Genomic DNA, 13,373 nt, shown 5'->3' on the forward strand with positions numbered 1-13,373 from the left:
CACCTTCATTTGGCTCTAGTTTTTTGCAGTCAAACTTTGCCCTCTCATATATCACTTCTCACATTCCTGTGAAATATTCTTTGAATTTGTCTTGCACCGTTTTGTTTTACTTTTTCTGAGCATCAGTCATTTCTAATCCACCCATGATGTCATCTGCTTTGTCCCCTATGCAGTTTATCAGTGAGCTTACTTGACGTTCTTCTGAAGCATGAGTGAAATTGTGTGCAACCCTAAAACTTTCAAAATATCTGAGCCACCTCTCCAAGCCTCATGGTTGAAAAAAAATCGAACACATCAGGGGGCTTTATTACACAAGCAGATGTAGGTACTGCAGGTATTTGCTCCATTTTCCTGATTCATTGTCTATTTATTATTTTATTTATTTGAACTACAAAAGCCTTATTTTCTCTCCCTGAGAATCTGACTGACTTCTCTGCTGCATCTGTGTCTCTGTGCACTTCCTCAGGCTAGTGGTGTAAAGGTTATTACAATGTATCCACTTTCAGTTGCACTTTGCCTCACAATCCTGGCCAGTTCTCAGCTCAGCCTCATGATGCATACCCTAGCAACTAGCTGACAAATCTCTGGACACCTCCTGCAGATATATGCGAACAAGAACAGACTAACTTCAAATTCTTTCTTCTTGGGGGTCTCTTTACTCTTTAGCCCATAGTCATCAATGATGAACCACTTCTGGCACCATGTTCTGTTTGTTAATGAGGGATAATGCAGAAAACACAGCAGCATGCAGGATATACAACTGAACTTTATTGATGACGCAGCTTGATGGGCCAGAAAGGCCTATTGCGTTCTGTATCTCTAAATGAAAATAAGTACTATATGTGTAGGGACGGGTGGTGTTGAGGAAGCAGGGAGTCTTTAGGAGGACAGATTGGGAGAATGAGCAATGAAGTGGCAGATGGAATATAGTGTAGGGAAGTATAGAGTCATGAACTTTGGTAGAAGGTATAAAGCAATAAAATATTTTCTAAATGGAGAAGAGTCAAGTATAAAAGGTGTAAAGGGACTTAGGACTTCTCAAGCAAGATTCCCTAAAAGTTAACTTGCAAGTTGGGCCAGTGGTAAGGAAAGCAAATACAATGTCAGCATTAATTTTGAGAGGACTAGCCTATAAAAGCAGGAGTATAATGCTGAGGCTTTTTCTGGCATTTGTCAGATCAACTTGCAGTATTGTGAGCAGTTTTCTGTTCCATATCTAATCAAAGACATCCAGGCTTTGGAGAGAGTCCAGAGGAGGGTCACAAGAATGATCCCAGGAATGAAAGGATTAATGTATGAAGAGTGTTTGATTGCTCTGGGCCTGTATACACCGGAGTTTAGAATAATGAGGGGGGATCTCATTGAAACTTATCAAATATCGAGAGGCCTAGACAGAGTGGATGCAGAGACAATGCTTCCTGTTGTGGGGGACCAGAGGGCACAGCTTCAGAGTACATTTAGAACAGAGATGAGGCAGAATTTGTTTAATAAGGACAGTGACTCTGTGGAATCCATTGCCACAGACGGCTGTGGAGGACAACTCATTGGCTATATATAAAGCGGAGGTTGATGGGTTCTATAATAATTACATTACATGCATAAAACTTCTGGCTATAATCCAATCTCAATATTAACAGAGTCCTGCCCAACTATTGACTTGGAAGCTGGTCCATGCATATTTTTTACACATTTAAACAGGTCCCTCCTCTGATATTTATGAATATTCATGGAGGTCACATAATGAGCAATTGTCAGGGTTCTCTGTGTAACATCGCAGTGAAACTGATATTGTTGTTTTCAGTAGGGCATCCCACACTAATAAGTTGCACATTCTTGTAGAATTGTAACAAATAATGTGTGATATTTGGAGTTCTCCCAGACATTGATTTAAGGAGCATCACTCTTCCATGGTAACATTTACAGCATGCTGGGGGATCTCATCAGGTCAGGCAGCATGCATGGAAAGGAATAGTGGAAAGTGTTGATGTTTCAAGCCAAGAATCTTCATCTAGACAGGAAAAGAAGCCAAAATAAGGAGGTGTGGGGAAGAGAAGGAGTACAAGCTGGAAGGTGATATATGAAAGCAGGTGAAGTGAAAGGTAGGTTGGTAAGAGAGAGAGAGGAAGAATTGAGAAGCTAGAAGTTGATTGGTGGGAAAGGCAAGGGGCTGAAGAAGAAGGAATCTGATTGAAGAAAGTGGACCATGGAGGACAGGGAAGGAGGAGGGACACTAGAAGGAGATAATAGACGGTTGAGGAGAAGAGAAGAAGTAACAGGGAGGTCAGGATGGGAATGGAAAAAGAGAGAAGAGGGAAGGGCGAGAATTTACCAGAAGTTAGAGAAGTAAATATTCATGACATTAAATTAAAGGCTATCCAGATTAAATAAGTGTTGCTCATTCAACCCGAGAGTGCCCTGACTGTGGTGGTGGAGGAGGCCATGGATCAACATGTCAGAATGGGATTGGGAATTGGAATTGAAATGGTTGGCCACTGTGAATCCTGCTTGCTGCAGATGGAGCGATGGTACCTGACAAAGCATCCACCAATCTATGCCGGTTCTCATCAATGTACAGGAGGTCACACCAGGAGCATTGGATAGAGTAGATGACCCCAACATGGACGTGTTGCTCTTGACTGAATAGCAGATGCAGTTATGGGCTAAAGAGGCATGAGTTAGAGAGTATTCATAGGGTGAGTTTGGGTGGGGGTTAGGGGTCTTACAGGTTCTGGGGCAGACTGGTGATAAACAGCTGTTGCAGGAGGTCCTTGCCTTGTGCGCAGAAAGGAACTCCTTGTGACATTAGAGCACTTCTGGCAAGGAGTAGCCAGAAGAGTCTCTTTTAGGAGATAAAGTCAGTTTCAGAATGGTAAATGTCAATAATCTCTCCAGCTACTCCAATGGACTAAGGAAAAGTACATGGTCCCTTCTCTTGAGATTGCAGCTAGAGTGATGTCTCTAGTTCAGTATGAACACTTTACAGAGAGATGCAGCCCAGTTCGGTAGCAGATGTGTGAAATGGCCCTCAAACAAAGGCATAGATATTACTAATGACACTGAGCTCAGGGGCATAGAGATGAGGTTGTACTCAAGGTCACAGGAAGTCAGGATCTCCATTAGGACTAGGTATGCAGATTATGTAAATCAATATCATATCGCACACAATATTATCTGTAAATCAATCGATATATCAGGCATATAGTGCTCTTCCAGTCAGATGTTGTCTGGGAACCTGCTAACTTTCCCCAAATAGCTCACTCTAGCTCCTCATGGAGTTCATTAGACCATGGACATCTCACAACTCTTAAGCTGACAATTATCCCCAGCTACCACTGAGATACCAGTATTGTTGAAGATTTTGAGACAATGTAAGTCCACTCCGAGGAGATATATATCTCTAGTTATCTTGCAACCCTCTAGATCAACAGTAAATACCAACCCACTGACATAACCCTACTGATATCCAATTCTGCCATGACCCTCTAATCTAATGTCCTTCAGCCCTTTCCTCATCATGCACCACACCCTTCTATCCATCCACTTTCCACCCACAAGGTGCTTTAGATTGCCAAATATTCTAGCCATCTTGATTCCTTTCTCCTCCATGGGGATCCTAGCCTCCTGTCCCTCTCAGTCTCTCAACATTGTGTTCTTCAACATCCCCCTTGCACTCGCAATTTTAAATCTCTCTCTAGTCCTCTGATCTCAGGTCCTTTCCCATCTCTCCTGAGTTCCAGATTATCTGCTATTCCCAAACTCTTCTGATCTCTAACATCTTCTTGTTTTTATCAATCTCCAAACTCTGGAAACCATAGAATGGGTGCAGATGAGACTTACAAGGATGTTGCCTGGATTGGAGAGCATGCCTTATGAGAATAGATTGAGTGAACTTGGTCTTTTCTCCTTGGAGTGATGGAGGATAAGAGGTGACCTGATAGAGGTGTATAAGATGATGAAAGGCATCTATCGTGTGGATAGTCAGAGGCTTTTTCCCAGGGCTGAAGTGACTGGCATGAGAGAGCACAGTTTTAAGGTTCTTGGAAGTAGGTACAGAGAAGATGTCAGGGGTAAGTTTTTTATGCAGAGAGTGGTGAGTGCGTGGAATGGGCTGCTGGTGACATTGGTGGAGGTGGATATGATAGGGTCTTTTAAGAGACTCCTGGATAGTTACATGGAGCTTAGAAAAATAGAGGGCTATGGGTAACCCTAGGTAATTTCTAAGGTATGGTGGAGGATTACGAATACCTGGGGATACGAATTGACAATAAGCTGGACTGGTCAATGAACACTGAGGATGTCTACAAGAAGGGTCAGAGCTGTCTCTATTTCCTGAGGAGACTGAGGTCCTTTAACATCTGCCGGATGATGCTGAGGATGTTCTACAAGTCTGTGGTGGCCAGTGCTATCATGTTTGCTGTTGTGTGCTGGGGCAGCAGGCTGAGGGTAGCAGACACCAACAGAATCAACAAACTCATTCGTAAGGCCAGTGATGTTGTGGGGTGGAACTGGACTCTCTGACAGTGGTGTCTGAAAAGAGGATGCTGTCCAAGTTGCATGCCTTCTTGGACAATGTCTCCCATCCACTCCATAATGTACTGGCTAGGCACAGGAGTACATTCAGCCAGAGACTCATTCCACCGAGATGTAACACTGAGCGGCATAGGAAGTCATTCCTGCCTCTGGCCATCAAACTTTACAACTCCTCCTTCAGAGTGTCAGACACCCTGAGCCAAAAGGCTGGTCCTGGGCTTATTTCCATTTGGCATAATTATCTTATTATTATTTAATTATTTATGGTTTTATATTGCTATATTTCTACACTATTCTTGGTTGGTGTGACTGTAACGAAACCCAGTTTCCCTCGGGATCAATAAAGTATGTCTGTCTGCCTGTCTGTCTAAGGACATGTTTGGCAGAGCTTTGTGGGCTGAAGGGCCTGTATTGTGCTGTAGGTTTTCTATATTTCTATGTTTCTCCCCAGAGCATCAGCTCTCTCCTCAGCCCTCCTAGTAATCTTCAGTAAAGCACATCCCTTGCCATTGGCAGTTTCCTTTTTTGTTGCCAATGAACCCACAATGAAATCATGGGACAGTTGTTTTATACAGGAACTTACCTTCTGGTTGTTGGATAACTGACATTGGATAATTTAGCTGGGTGCTCACAGGAGCAGCATTTACTCGTGATGGGGTTTTTTTTGACCAGTGGATATAGTCAGGTTGCTAGTCATTGGAAGATCCAGTCCAATAATTAGAGCCTCAGTGGGCATACAACATTGTCTCTACCATACCCATGAAAATAAAACCATGAATTAAATACTGCAACACAATTTGTTTTATAATTGTTCAAAATATATCTATGAATGCATTAGGAAGAGTGTTAGCAGCCTAGTGATTAAGTTGTTCTGCTGCCATTGAGGGATCAGAATTATTGATCCAGTTACAATTTCATCATCAAAGGGGGACATAACTTTACATAATACAATAAATGGTCTGAGAAATGGTGATCATGCAGCCATCAGATTAATATAAAAACTATCGCTGCGACAGACTCCTAAATCTAGGCTTAGTTCAAGGCAATGCCAGAAATGTCCATTGCTTGCCAACAAATAAATGAGAATTTCAAAAAAAGCCAACCCTCAAAATTTTAATGGTAACTTTTTAGCATTTAGTGTATCTTTGGGACTCAGGTTATAAAATGTTATAGATCAGAATCAGGTTTAATATCACAGGCATATATTATATCATGACATTTGTTGTCTTTGTGGTAGCAGTGCAATGCAATAAATAATAATGGAATACATGAATTACAGTAAGTATATACGGTAGATAGTTTAATTAAAAAAGAAATAAAACAGTAGTGAGGTAGTATTCATGGGTTGAATGTCCATTCAGAAATCGGATGGCAGAACAGAAGAAGCTGTTCATCTTCTCATCTTCTGTTATTTGTGTATCAAGACAAATGGGGGGAGATTTGATAGAACTTTAAGTGGAACGAGCTTCCAGTAGAAGTGGTAGAGGCAGGTTCGGTATTGTCATTAAAAGTAAAATTGGATAGGTATATGGACAGGAAAGGAATGGAGGGTTATGGGCTGAGTGGGGGTCAGTGGGACTAGGTGAGAGTAAGCATTCGGCATGGACTAGAAGGGTCGAGATGGCCTGTTTCCGTGCTGTAATTGTTATGTGGTTATATGGTTAAGTGGTATGGATAGGATTAATGCAATTAGGCTTTTTTTTCCACTGAGGATGGGTGAGAGTAGAACAAAAGGTTATAGGTTAGGGGTGAAAGGTGAAATACTTAAAGTGAACCTGAACGTGAATATCTTCACTCAGAGGGTTGGTAAGAGTGTGGATAGAGCTGCTGGCAGAAGTCATGGATATGGATTTACATGAGCATTTAAGAGAAGATGGGAGGAGAATGGAGGAAAATGGTCCAGGCAGAGGTCAATGAGACCAGGCAGATTAACAGTTTGGCATGGACCAGATGGGCTGAATGGTCTGTTTTGGTGCTGTACTGCTCTATGACTCTATAACAAATATAATCAATATGTTTTACTAATACAACAAGACCTAACTTCATCTATTCAACTCATCTCAATTTTCTAGCTCTCATGTGAATAAAATATGAATCAGAATCAGGTAGAACATCATTGGTATATGTCGTGAAATTTATTGCTTTGTGACAGCAGTACATTGCAGTACATAAAAATGAAACTATAAATTACAATAAAAAAGTATATAGTATATTTAAAAATAAAATAAGTACCTAGTGCAAAATGAGAGAGGAAAGATTACTGAGGAAGCATTCATGAGTTGGTTGTCCATTCACAAAGCTGTTCCTGAAATATTGAGTGTGTGTCTTCAGGATCCTATACCTCCTCCTTCATTTTAGCAAAGAGAAGAGGGCATGTCCTGTGTGATGGGGTCCTAAATGATGGATGTCATCTTTCTGAAGCATCAGCTTTTGAAGATGTTCTATATGCTGGGGACGCTAGTTCACATGATATAGGGGTTAGGTGAGTTTACAACTTCCTGCTGATTTTTCCAACCCTGTGCACTGGACCCTTGACTTACACTTCCTGAAGACTACAAAATATGCTTTTGTTTCATTCAGTAACTTTTTACCCAACATTTTTAATGATTGCATTAGTAATAAATGATGAACAAATCTGAAAGTGCAAGAACATTCCAAAGTTTTAATTGACAATATTTTACTGCATTAATTACTTTCCATGTGAATTAATGATTTTATCTCAATGCCAATGTATTTGTTTGCAAAATGGACCTCAGCATATAGAGTCTTAATAACTTGGTCATTTTCATTCATAGGTTGAGAAAAAAAGAACTTTTTTTTATAGCAGAAGGGATTCTGCATAATCCAACATTATATTAGCAAAACTCACCAGGTCAGGCAGCATCTATGGAAATGAATAAACGGGTTTATATTTTGGATTGACAGACTTTTATCAGGATTGGAAAGGAAGGGGTTAGAAATCAAAATAAGAAGGTATGGGGAAACAAAGGAGTACAAATTAGTAGGCGATAGGTGAAGCCAGGTGAGGGGGAAAGTAAGTGGGTGGAGGACGGGTGGGATGAAGTGAGAAATTAGGAGGTGACAGGTAAAAAAGGTAAAAGACTGAAGAAGGACTGATCTGATAGGAGCAAAGAGTGGACAATGGGACAGAGATGGAGCATCAGAGGAGTTGATAGGCAGGTGAGGAGATGAGAAGAGGGAAGCCAGAATGGGGAATGGAAGAAGAGAGAAATTACCAGAAGTTAATGATATTGATGTTTATTTGGGGGATTGGAGGGTCCTCAGACAGAATATGAGGTACCGTAATTGCTCCTTCAACCTGTGAATCACTTCATATTGGCAGGAGAGGAGGCCATGGACCAAAATGTTCTGCTGAAGAGTTTTGGCCCAAAATGTCTACTGTACACTTTCCCATGGATGCTGCCTGGCCTGCCGAGTTCCTTCAGCATTTTGTGTGTGTTGTTGGGAAAGGAATGTGATTTAGAATTAAAATGATAGGCCACTGGGAAATCCTGCTTGTTGTGGATGGAGTGAATGCACCCGACAAATTTTAAGAGCCATTCAGCCTATCAAGACTGCTGTACCACACACCATACTGCACGTCATTTAATATAGTTTAGAATGTATGAGGCAGAAGCTTGTGGCATTAACCACACTTGACAGCATTACCTCAGCACATGTATCAAGGTTATAGAGCCAAATACAAAGAGTTTGATTTAACTGCCCCTGACGTGCCCTCCTCTACATTAGTGAGACATGTTGTAAATTGGGGGACCGCTTTGTTGAGCACCTCTGCACCATTCACCACAAATGATATTTCCAAATATTTTAATTCCAATTCCCTTTCCCATTCTGACGTGTCAATCCATGGCCTCCTCTTGTGCCAAAATGAGGCCGCCCTCAGGATGGAAGAACAACACCTTATATTCCGTCTAGGTACTGTCCAACCTGGTGATATGAATATTGATTTATCCTTCCAGTGAACAAAGTTCCTTCCCCCACCTTCCTCTATTCCCCATTTTGACCCTTCACTTCTTAGCACCTGCCTATTACTTCCCACCCACCCCATCCCCCCGGGGTCCCCTCCTTCTTTTCTTCTCCTATTGTCCACATTCCTCTTCTATCAGATTCTTTTTTCTCCATCTTTTGACCTTTCCCACCCACCTGGCTTCACTTATTAACTCCCATCTAACCTCATTCCTCAACACCTACCTTTTAATTCAGGCATCTCCCCCCTTCCCTCTCAGTCCGGAAGAAGGATCTTGCCCAAAACACCAACTGTTTACTCTTTTCTATAGCTGCTGCCTGGCCTGCTGAATTCCTGCCACATTTTGTGTCTGTTGCTATGGACTTGCAGAATCTGCAGACTTGCTTGAATTTTTGATTTAACTAGTTGATAATACTCCTCACAGAAACAGCACTCCAAATCCAAAGATCAATTTCAAATTAAAATGATGTGACTAGAATTCCACCCGAAGTTATAACACTGCAGTAACTGGAAATCTAAAATAAAAACAGAAAATGCTTAAATGCTCAGATTTACTATGGAGTAATAGCAGGTTGCTCCATTGATTTGAATTTATATTGAAAAATAATTAATGTAAAAATCCTTTAGCATTTCCTGCATGTTCAATAGGTTCCTTTAAGTAAATGATGAAAGAAATGTTTTCAATAAACAAAAGCATGCTAATGCTAAGTACTTGATAAAGGGAAACCATCACTTAATTATTTAAAACATTCTATGAGATGCCCAAATAAAAATGGAAGAGTTAATGAAACTGGTGAGGAAGCAACTGAAATGTGTATTTGACCAAATCAATCCTTTAGCAACAAGTACTTCTCAAACAAAAACAAAGATTTTGCAAGAAATGGATAGGAATAGCCAGACAAATATAGAACATCTCATCTCATTTTTTCCTTTAAGTATTCCCGATTCCCGACTTCTTTGAAGTGAATAGAGTTATTGGTTTCATAGTCCGAAGATGGAAAACCACATGAGCCCATTTGCAAAGGATTCCTTTTACTTTCATCAACTTGAATAAAACCTCCACACATCAGCTTTTAAAATATATACAAAAAATCTGAAACAAAGTGTAAAGGTAGCTTACAATTATTCATTGGAACAGATAAACTCCAGAGGTAACCAGCACAGCTCATTGCCTGTAGGATATGTAGTAAGTCAGACTTATGTATACAACATAGAGGCACAAGAGACTGCAATTACTGGAATCTCGAGCAACAAGCAATCAGATGGAGGAACTCCACAGGTCAAGCAGAATCTATGGGGGGGAAAAAATTGTTCAGTACTCCCCCCATGCCCCCAAGAAGAAGCTCAACCTGCTGAATTCTTCATGCAGGTTGTTACTTATTTATTTAACAATTTGTTTGAAAAGGCAGAGTGAGTTAGTATTCACAGAGTGGATGCCAATGTAAATAAAGACTCCATGGAATTAGAGGAGGTAGTACGACTGGAGTGAGAGTTGATATTTGCAGTATTTTCATTCATTTTCTAAATTATCTGAAGTTCTAGCTTGTTTTTTTTACTGTTCTTCAACATCATGTATTCGTCGTTCTGCATATTATTTGCACCTATTGTGAATTGAATATGTTGTCCTCAATACCTCATTGACATAAAACTCAAGGTTTGCAGATTTCATCAGTGTGCTATTCAGTAAGGATGCAGGCAGCTCTGTATACTTGTCAGCACCTATAGAAGTATTACATATGTCTTCTGCACTGCAAGAACACAGAATGTATGTAGATTAACAGTTCACAGAAATCTTCTTAATTGCATCCCCTGCTGTGATCTTCCAGTATAAACCAACACAACTAGATCTACAGACATTCTGCACATCCAAGCAAGCACAGAATGTGGTGTAGTAATTGAGTCATATACTGTGTGACTTAACTGAAGAGCATTATAAAATATATGATTTGTATCATGTGGACTATTAAGCAGCGTTGTGAGAATAAGTGATGCTTTTAATATATGTGTATACAGATGATTATCACTTGCATGAATAGTTATTTTGTAGTCTTCATATTAAAGTGATGGTCAGAGGTTGTGAGAGAAATCGTTTATCTCTAGTAACCAGTTACTTTATCATTTTTTGTCCAATTTTAAAGCATTGTAAAGATAAATTGTGTTAGAAATACCAAAATTACTTAAAAAGCTAAGGAATTTTCATTCAGGATTAAAGGAGGATTCAAAGTGAATGATGTATGGATGGAATAACACAGGCCATTGTTCAGTAGTTCCATAGGGCTCAGTTCCTTCTTGGTCTGTCTAAGAGAATCGGAATCAGAATCAGGTTTAAAAGAATTTCAGGATGTATATTGTATACATTACTCTGACATTAATTTTTCCTATTGAAATATCACCAGCATAGGTTGTGAAATGTGTTAACTTAGTGATAGCAGTACAATGCAATATATCATGAATATTGGAAAGTAAATAAATTACAGTTAATATATGTATATTAAATAGTTGAATTAAAAATAATGCAAAATCAGAAATAATAAAAAAATGTGGTAGTATTCACGGGTCCAATGTCCATTTAGAAATCGGATTTCAGAGGGGAAGAAGCTGTTCCTCAATCGCTGAGTGTGTGATTTCAGTATTAATAGACCAAGATTAAATCTGGGTTGAGTTGAATGATAGATGGCTGATGCACCTGTCACATGACTCCATGGCTGGACTTCCCACAAATTTAATAAGAAAACCCTATCTCACTGGGATTCCCTAGCATGATGTTTCTCTAACAAGAGAAAGTCTGCAGATGCTGGATTTCCTAGCAACACAAAATGCTGGATGAACTCAGCAGGCCTGGCAGCATCTATGGAAAAGAATACAGTTGACTTATTGGGCCAAAACCCTTCACTCCGGTCCTGATGAAGGGTCTTGGCCCATAACTTCGAACGTACATTTTTCCATAGATGATGTTTCTCTATATTTTCAATAGTCAGAGTTGTCAAGTTCGTCATTTACATAAATCATGATTGCCAGCCAAATTAGGGGTAGGAATATAACATTAAAAAAAATTACTTTAATGCTTTCAATTACTTTTAAATTCTTAGTGCATTTTAATTAATTTATGTTTCATTTTAAAAAATATTTAAACTTTTAAAGATTATTTTAAGAATGTTTAATTTTTTTTAAAAGACTCTGAACATAAGCCACTAGGGCATTCTGCAGTGGAAGCTGAGCATATCTCTGCTTGAGGCTCTCTCATCTTTAAAGCCTTGTAATGTAATATTATCCAGCTTATGGGAATGCACACAAAATTCTTCCAACTTTCCACATCTTGCCTTGGTAAGTGCAGGCTGATGGGAATTATAGGTGACCAGTTGCTGAGCTGGATTTAGGTCAATTGCACTTGCAATATTTTTTAATTCATTAATTTTTAATCATTGCTTAGTAAGAGATTTAATTGAAGATCTTCTATAAATTAAAATGCATAAGTCTTGTTTGTTAATATGCTAAGAGAGCCTGATCTTGATATTTCATTCAGACAATTCCCTTAATGTCATAGATGCAGAATTTTAATATAATGAGATTGAATGAGATTGTTCAGATGATATTACTTCATGAAAAATGGCTCAGGGTAAACCATTAGTGTTATGTTTGTGGTACTGGGTAAACATAGAAACATAGAAAATAGGTGCAGGAGTAGGCCATTTGACCCTTTGAGCCTGCACCGCCATTCAGTATGATCATGGCTGATCATCCAACTCAGAACCCTGTACCTGCTTTCTCTCCATACCCCCTGATCCCTTTAGCCACAAGGGCCATATCTAACTTCCTCTTAAATATAGTCAATGAACCGGCCTCAACTGTTTCCTGTGGCAGAGAATTCCACAGATTCACCACTCTCTGTGTGAAGAAGTTTTTCCTCATCTCGGTCCTAAAAGGCTTCCCCGTTACCCTTAAACTGTGACCCCCTCATTCTGGACTTCCCCAACATCGGAAACAATCATCCTGCATCTAGCCTGTACAATCCCTTTAGAATTTTATACGTTTCAATAAGATCCCCCCTCAATCTTCTAAATTCCAGTGAGTATAAGCCTAGTCGTTCCAGTCTTTCTTCATATGAAAGTTCTGCCATCCCAGGAATCAATCTGGTGAACCTTCTCTGTACTCTCTCTATGGCAAGAATGTCTTTCCTCAGGTTAGGGGACCAAAACTGCACACAATATTCTAGGTGCGGTCTCACCAAAGCCTTGTACAACTGCAGTAGAACCTCTCTGCTCCTGTACTCAAATCCTTTTGCTATGAATGCCAATATACCATTTGCCTTTTTCACCACCTGCTGTACCTGCATGCCCACCTTCAATGACTGGTGTACAATGACGCCCAGGTCTCGTTGCATCTCCCCTTTTCCTAATCGGCCACAGTTCAGATAATAATCTGTTTTCCTGTTCTTGCAACCAAAGTGGATAACCTCACATTTATCCACATTAAATTGCATCTACCATGAATTTGCCCACTCAACTAACCTATCCAAGTCACCCTGCATCCTCTTAGCATCCTCCTCACAGCTAACACCGCCGCCCAGCTTCGTGTCATCCGCAAACTTGGAGATGCTGCATTTAATTCCCTCGTCTAAATCATTAATATATTGTAAACAACTGGGGTCCCAGCACTGAGCCTTGCGGTACCCCACTAGTCACTGCCTGCCATTCTGAAAAGGTCCCATTTACTCCCACTCTTTGCTTCCTGTCTGCCAACCAATTCTCTATCCACATTAATACCATACCCCCAATACAGTGTGCTTTAAGTTTGCACACTAATCTCCTGTGTGGGACCTTGTCAAAAGCCTTTTGAAAATCTAAATATACCACAT

This window comes from Hemitrygon akajei, chromosome 20 (genome assembly GCF_048418815.1).
Source record: "Hemitrygon akajei chromosome 20, sHemAka1.3, whole genome shotgun sequence".
Classification (NCBI taxonomy): Eukaryota; Metazoa; Chordata; class Chondrichthyes; order Myliobatiformes; family Dasyatidae; genus Hemitrygon; species Hemitrygon akajei.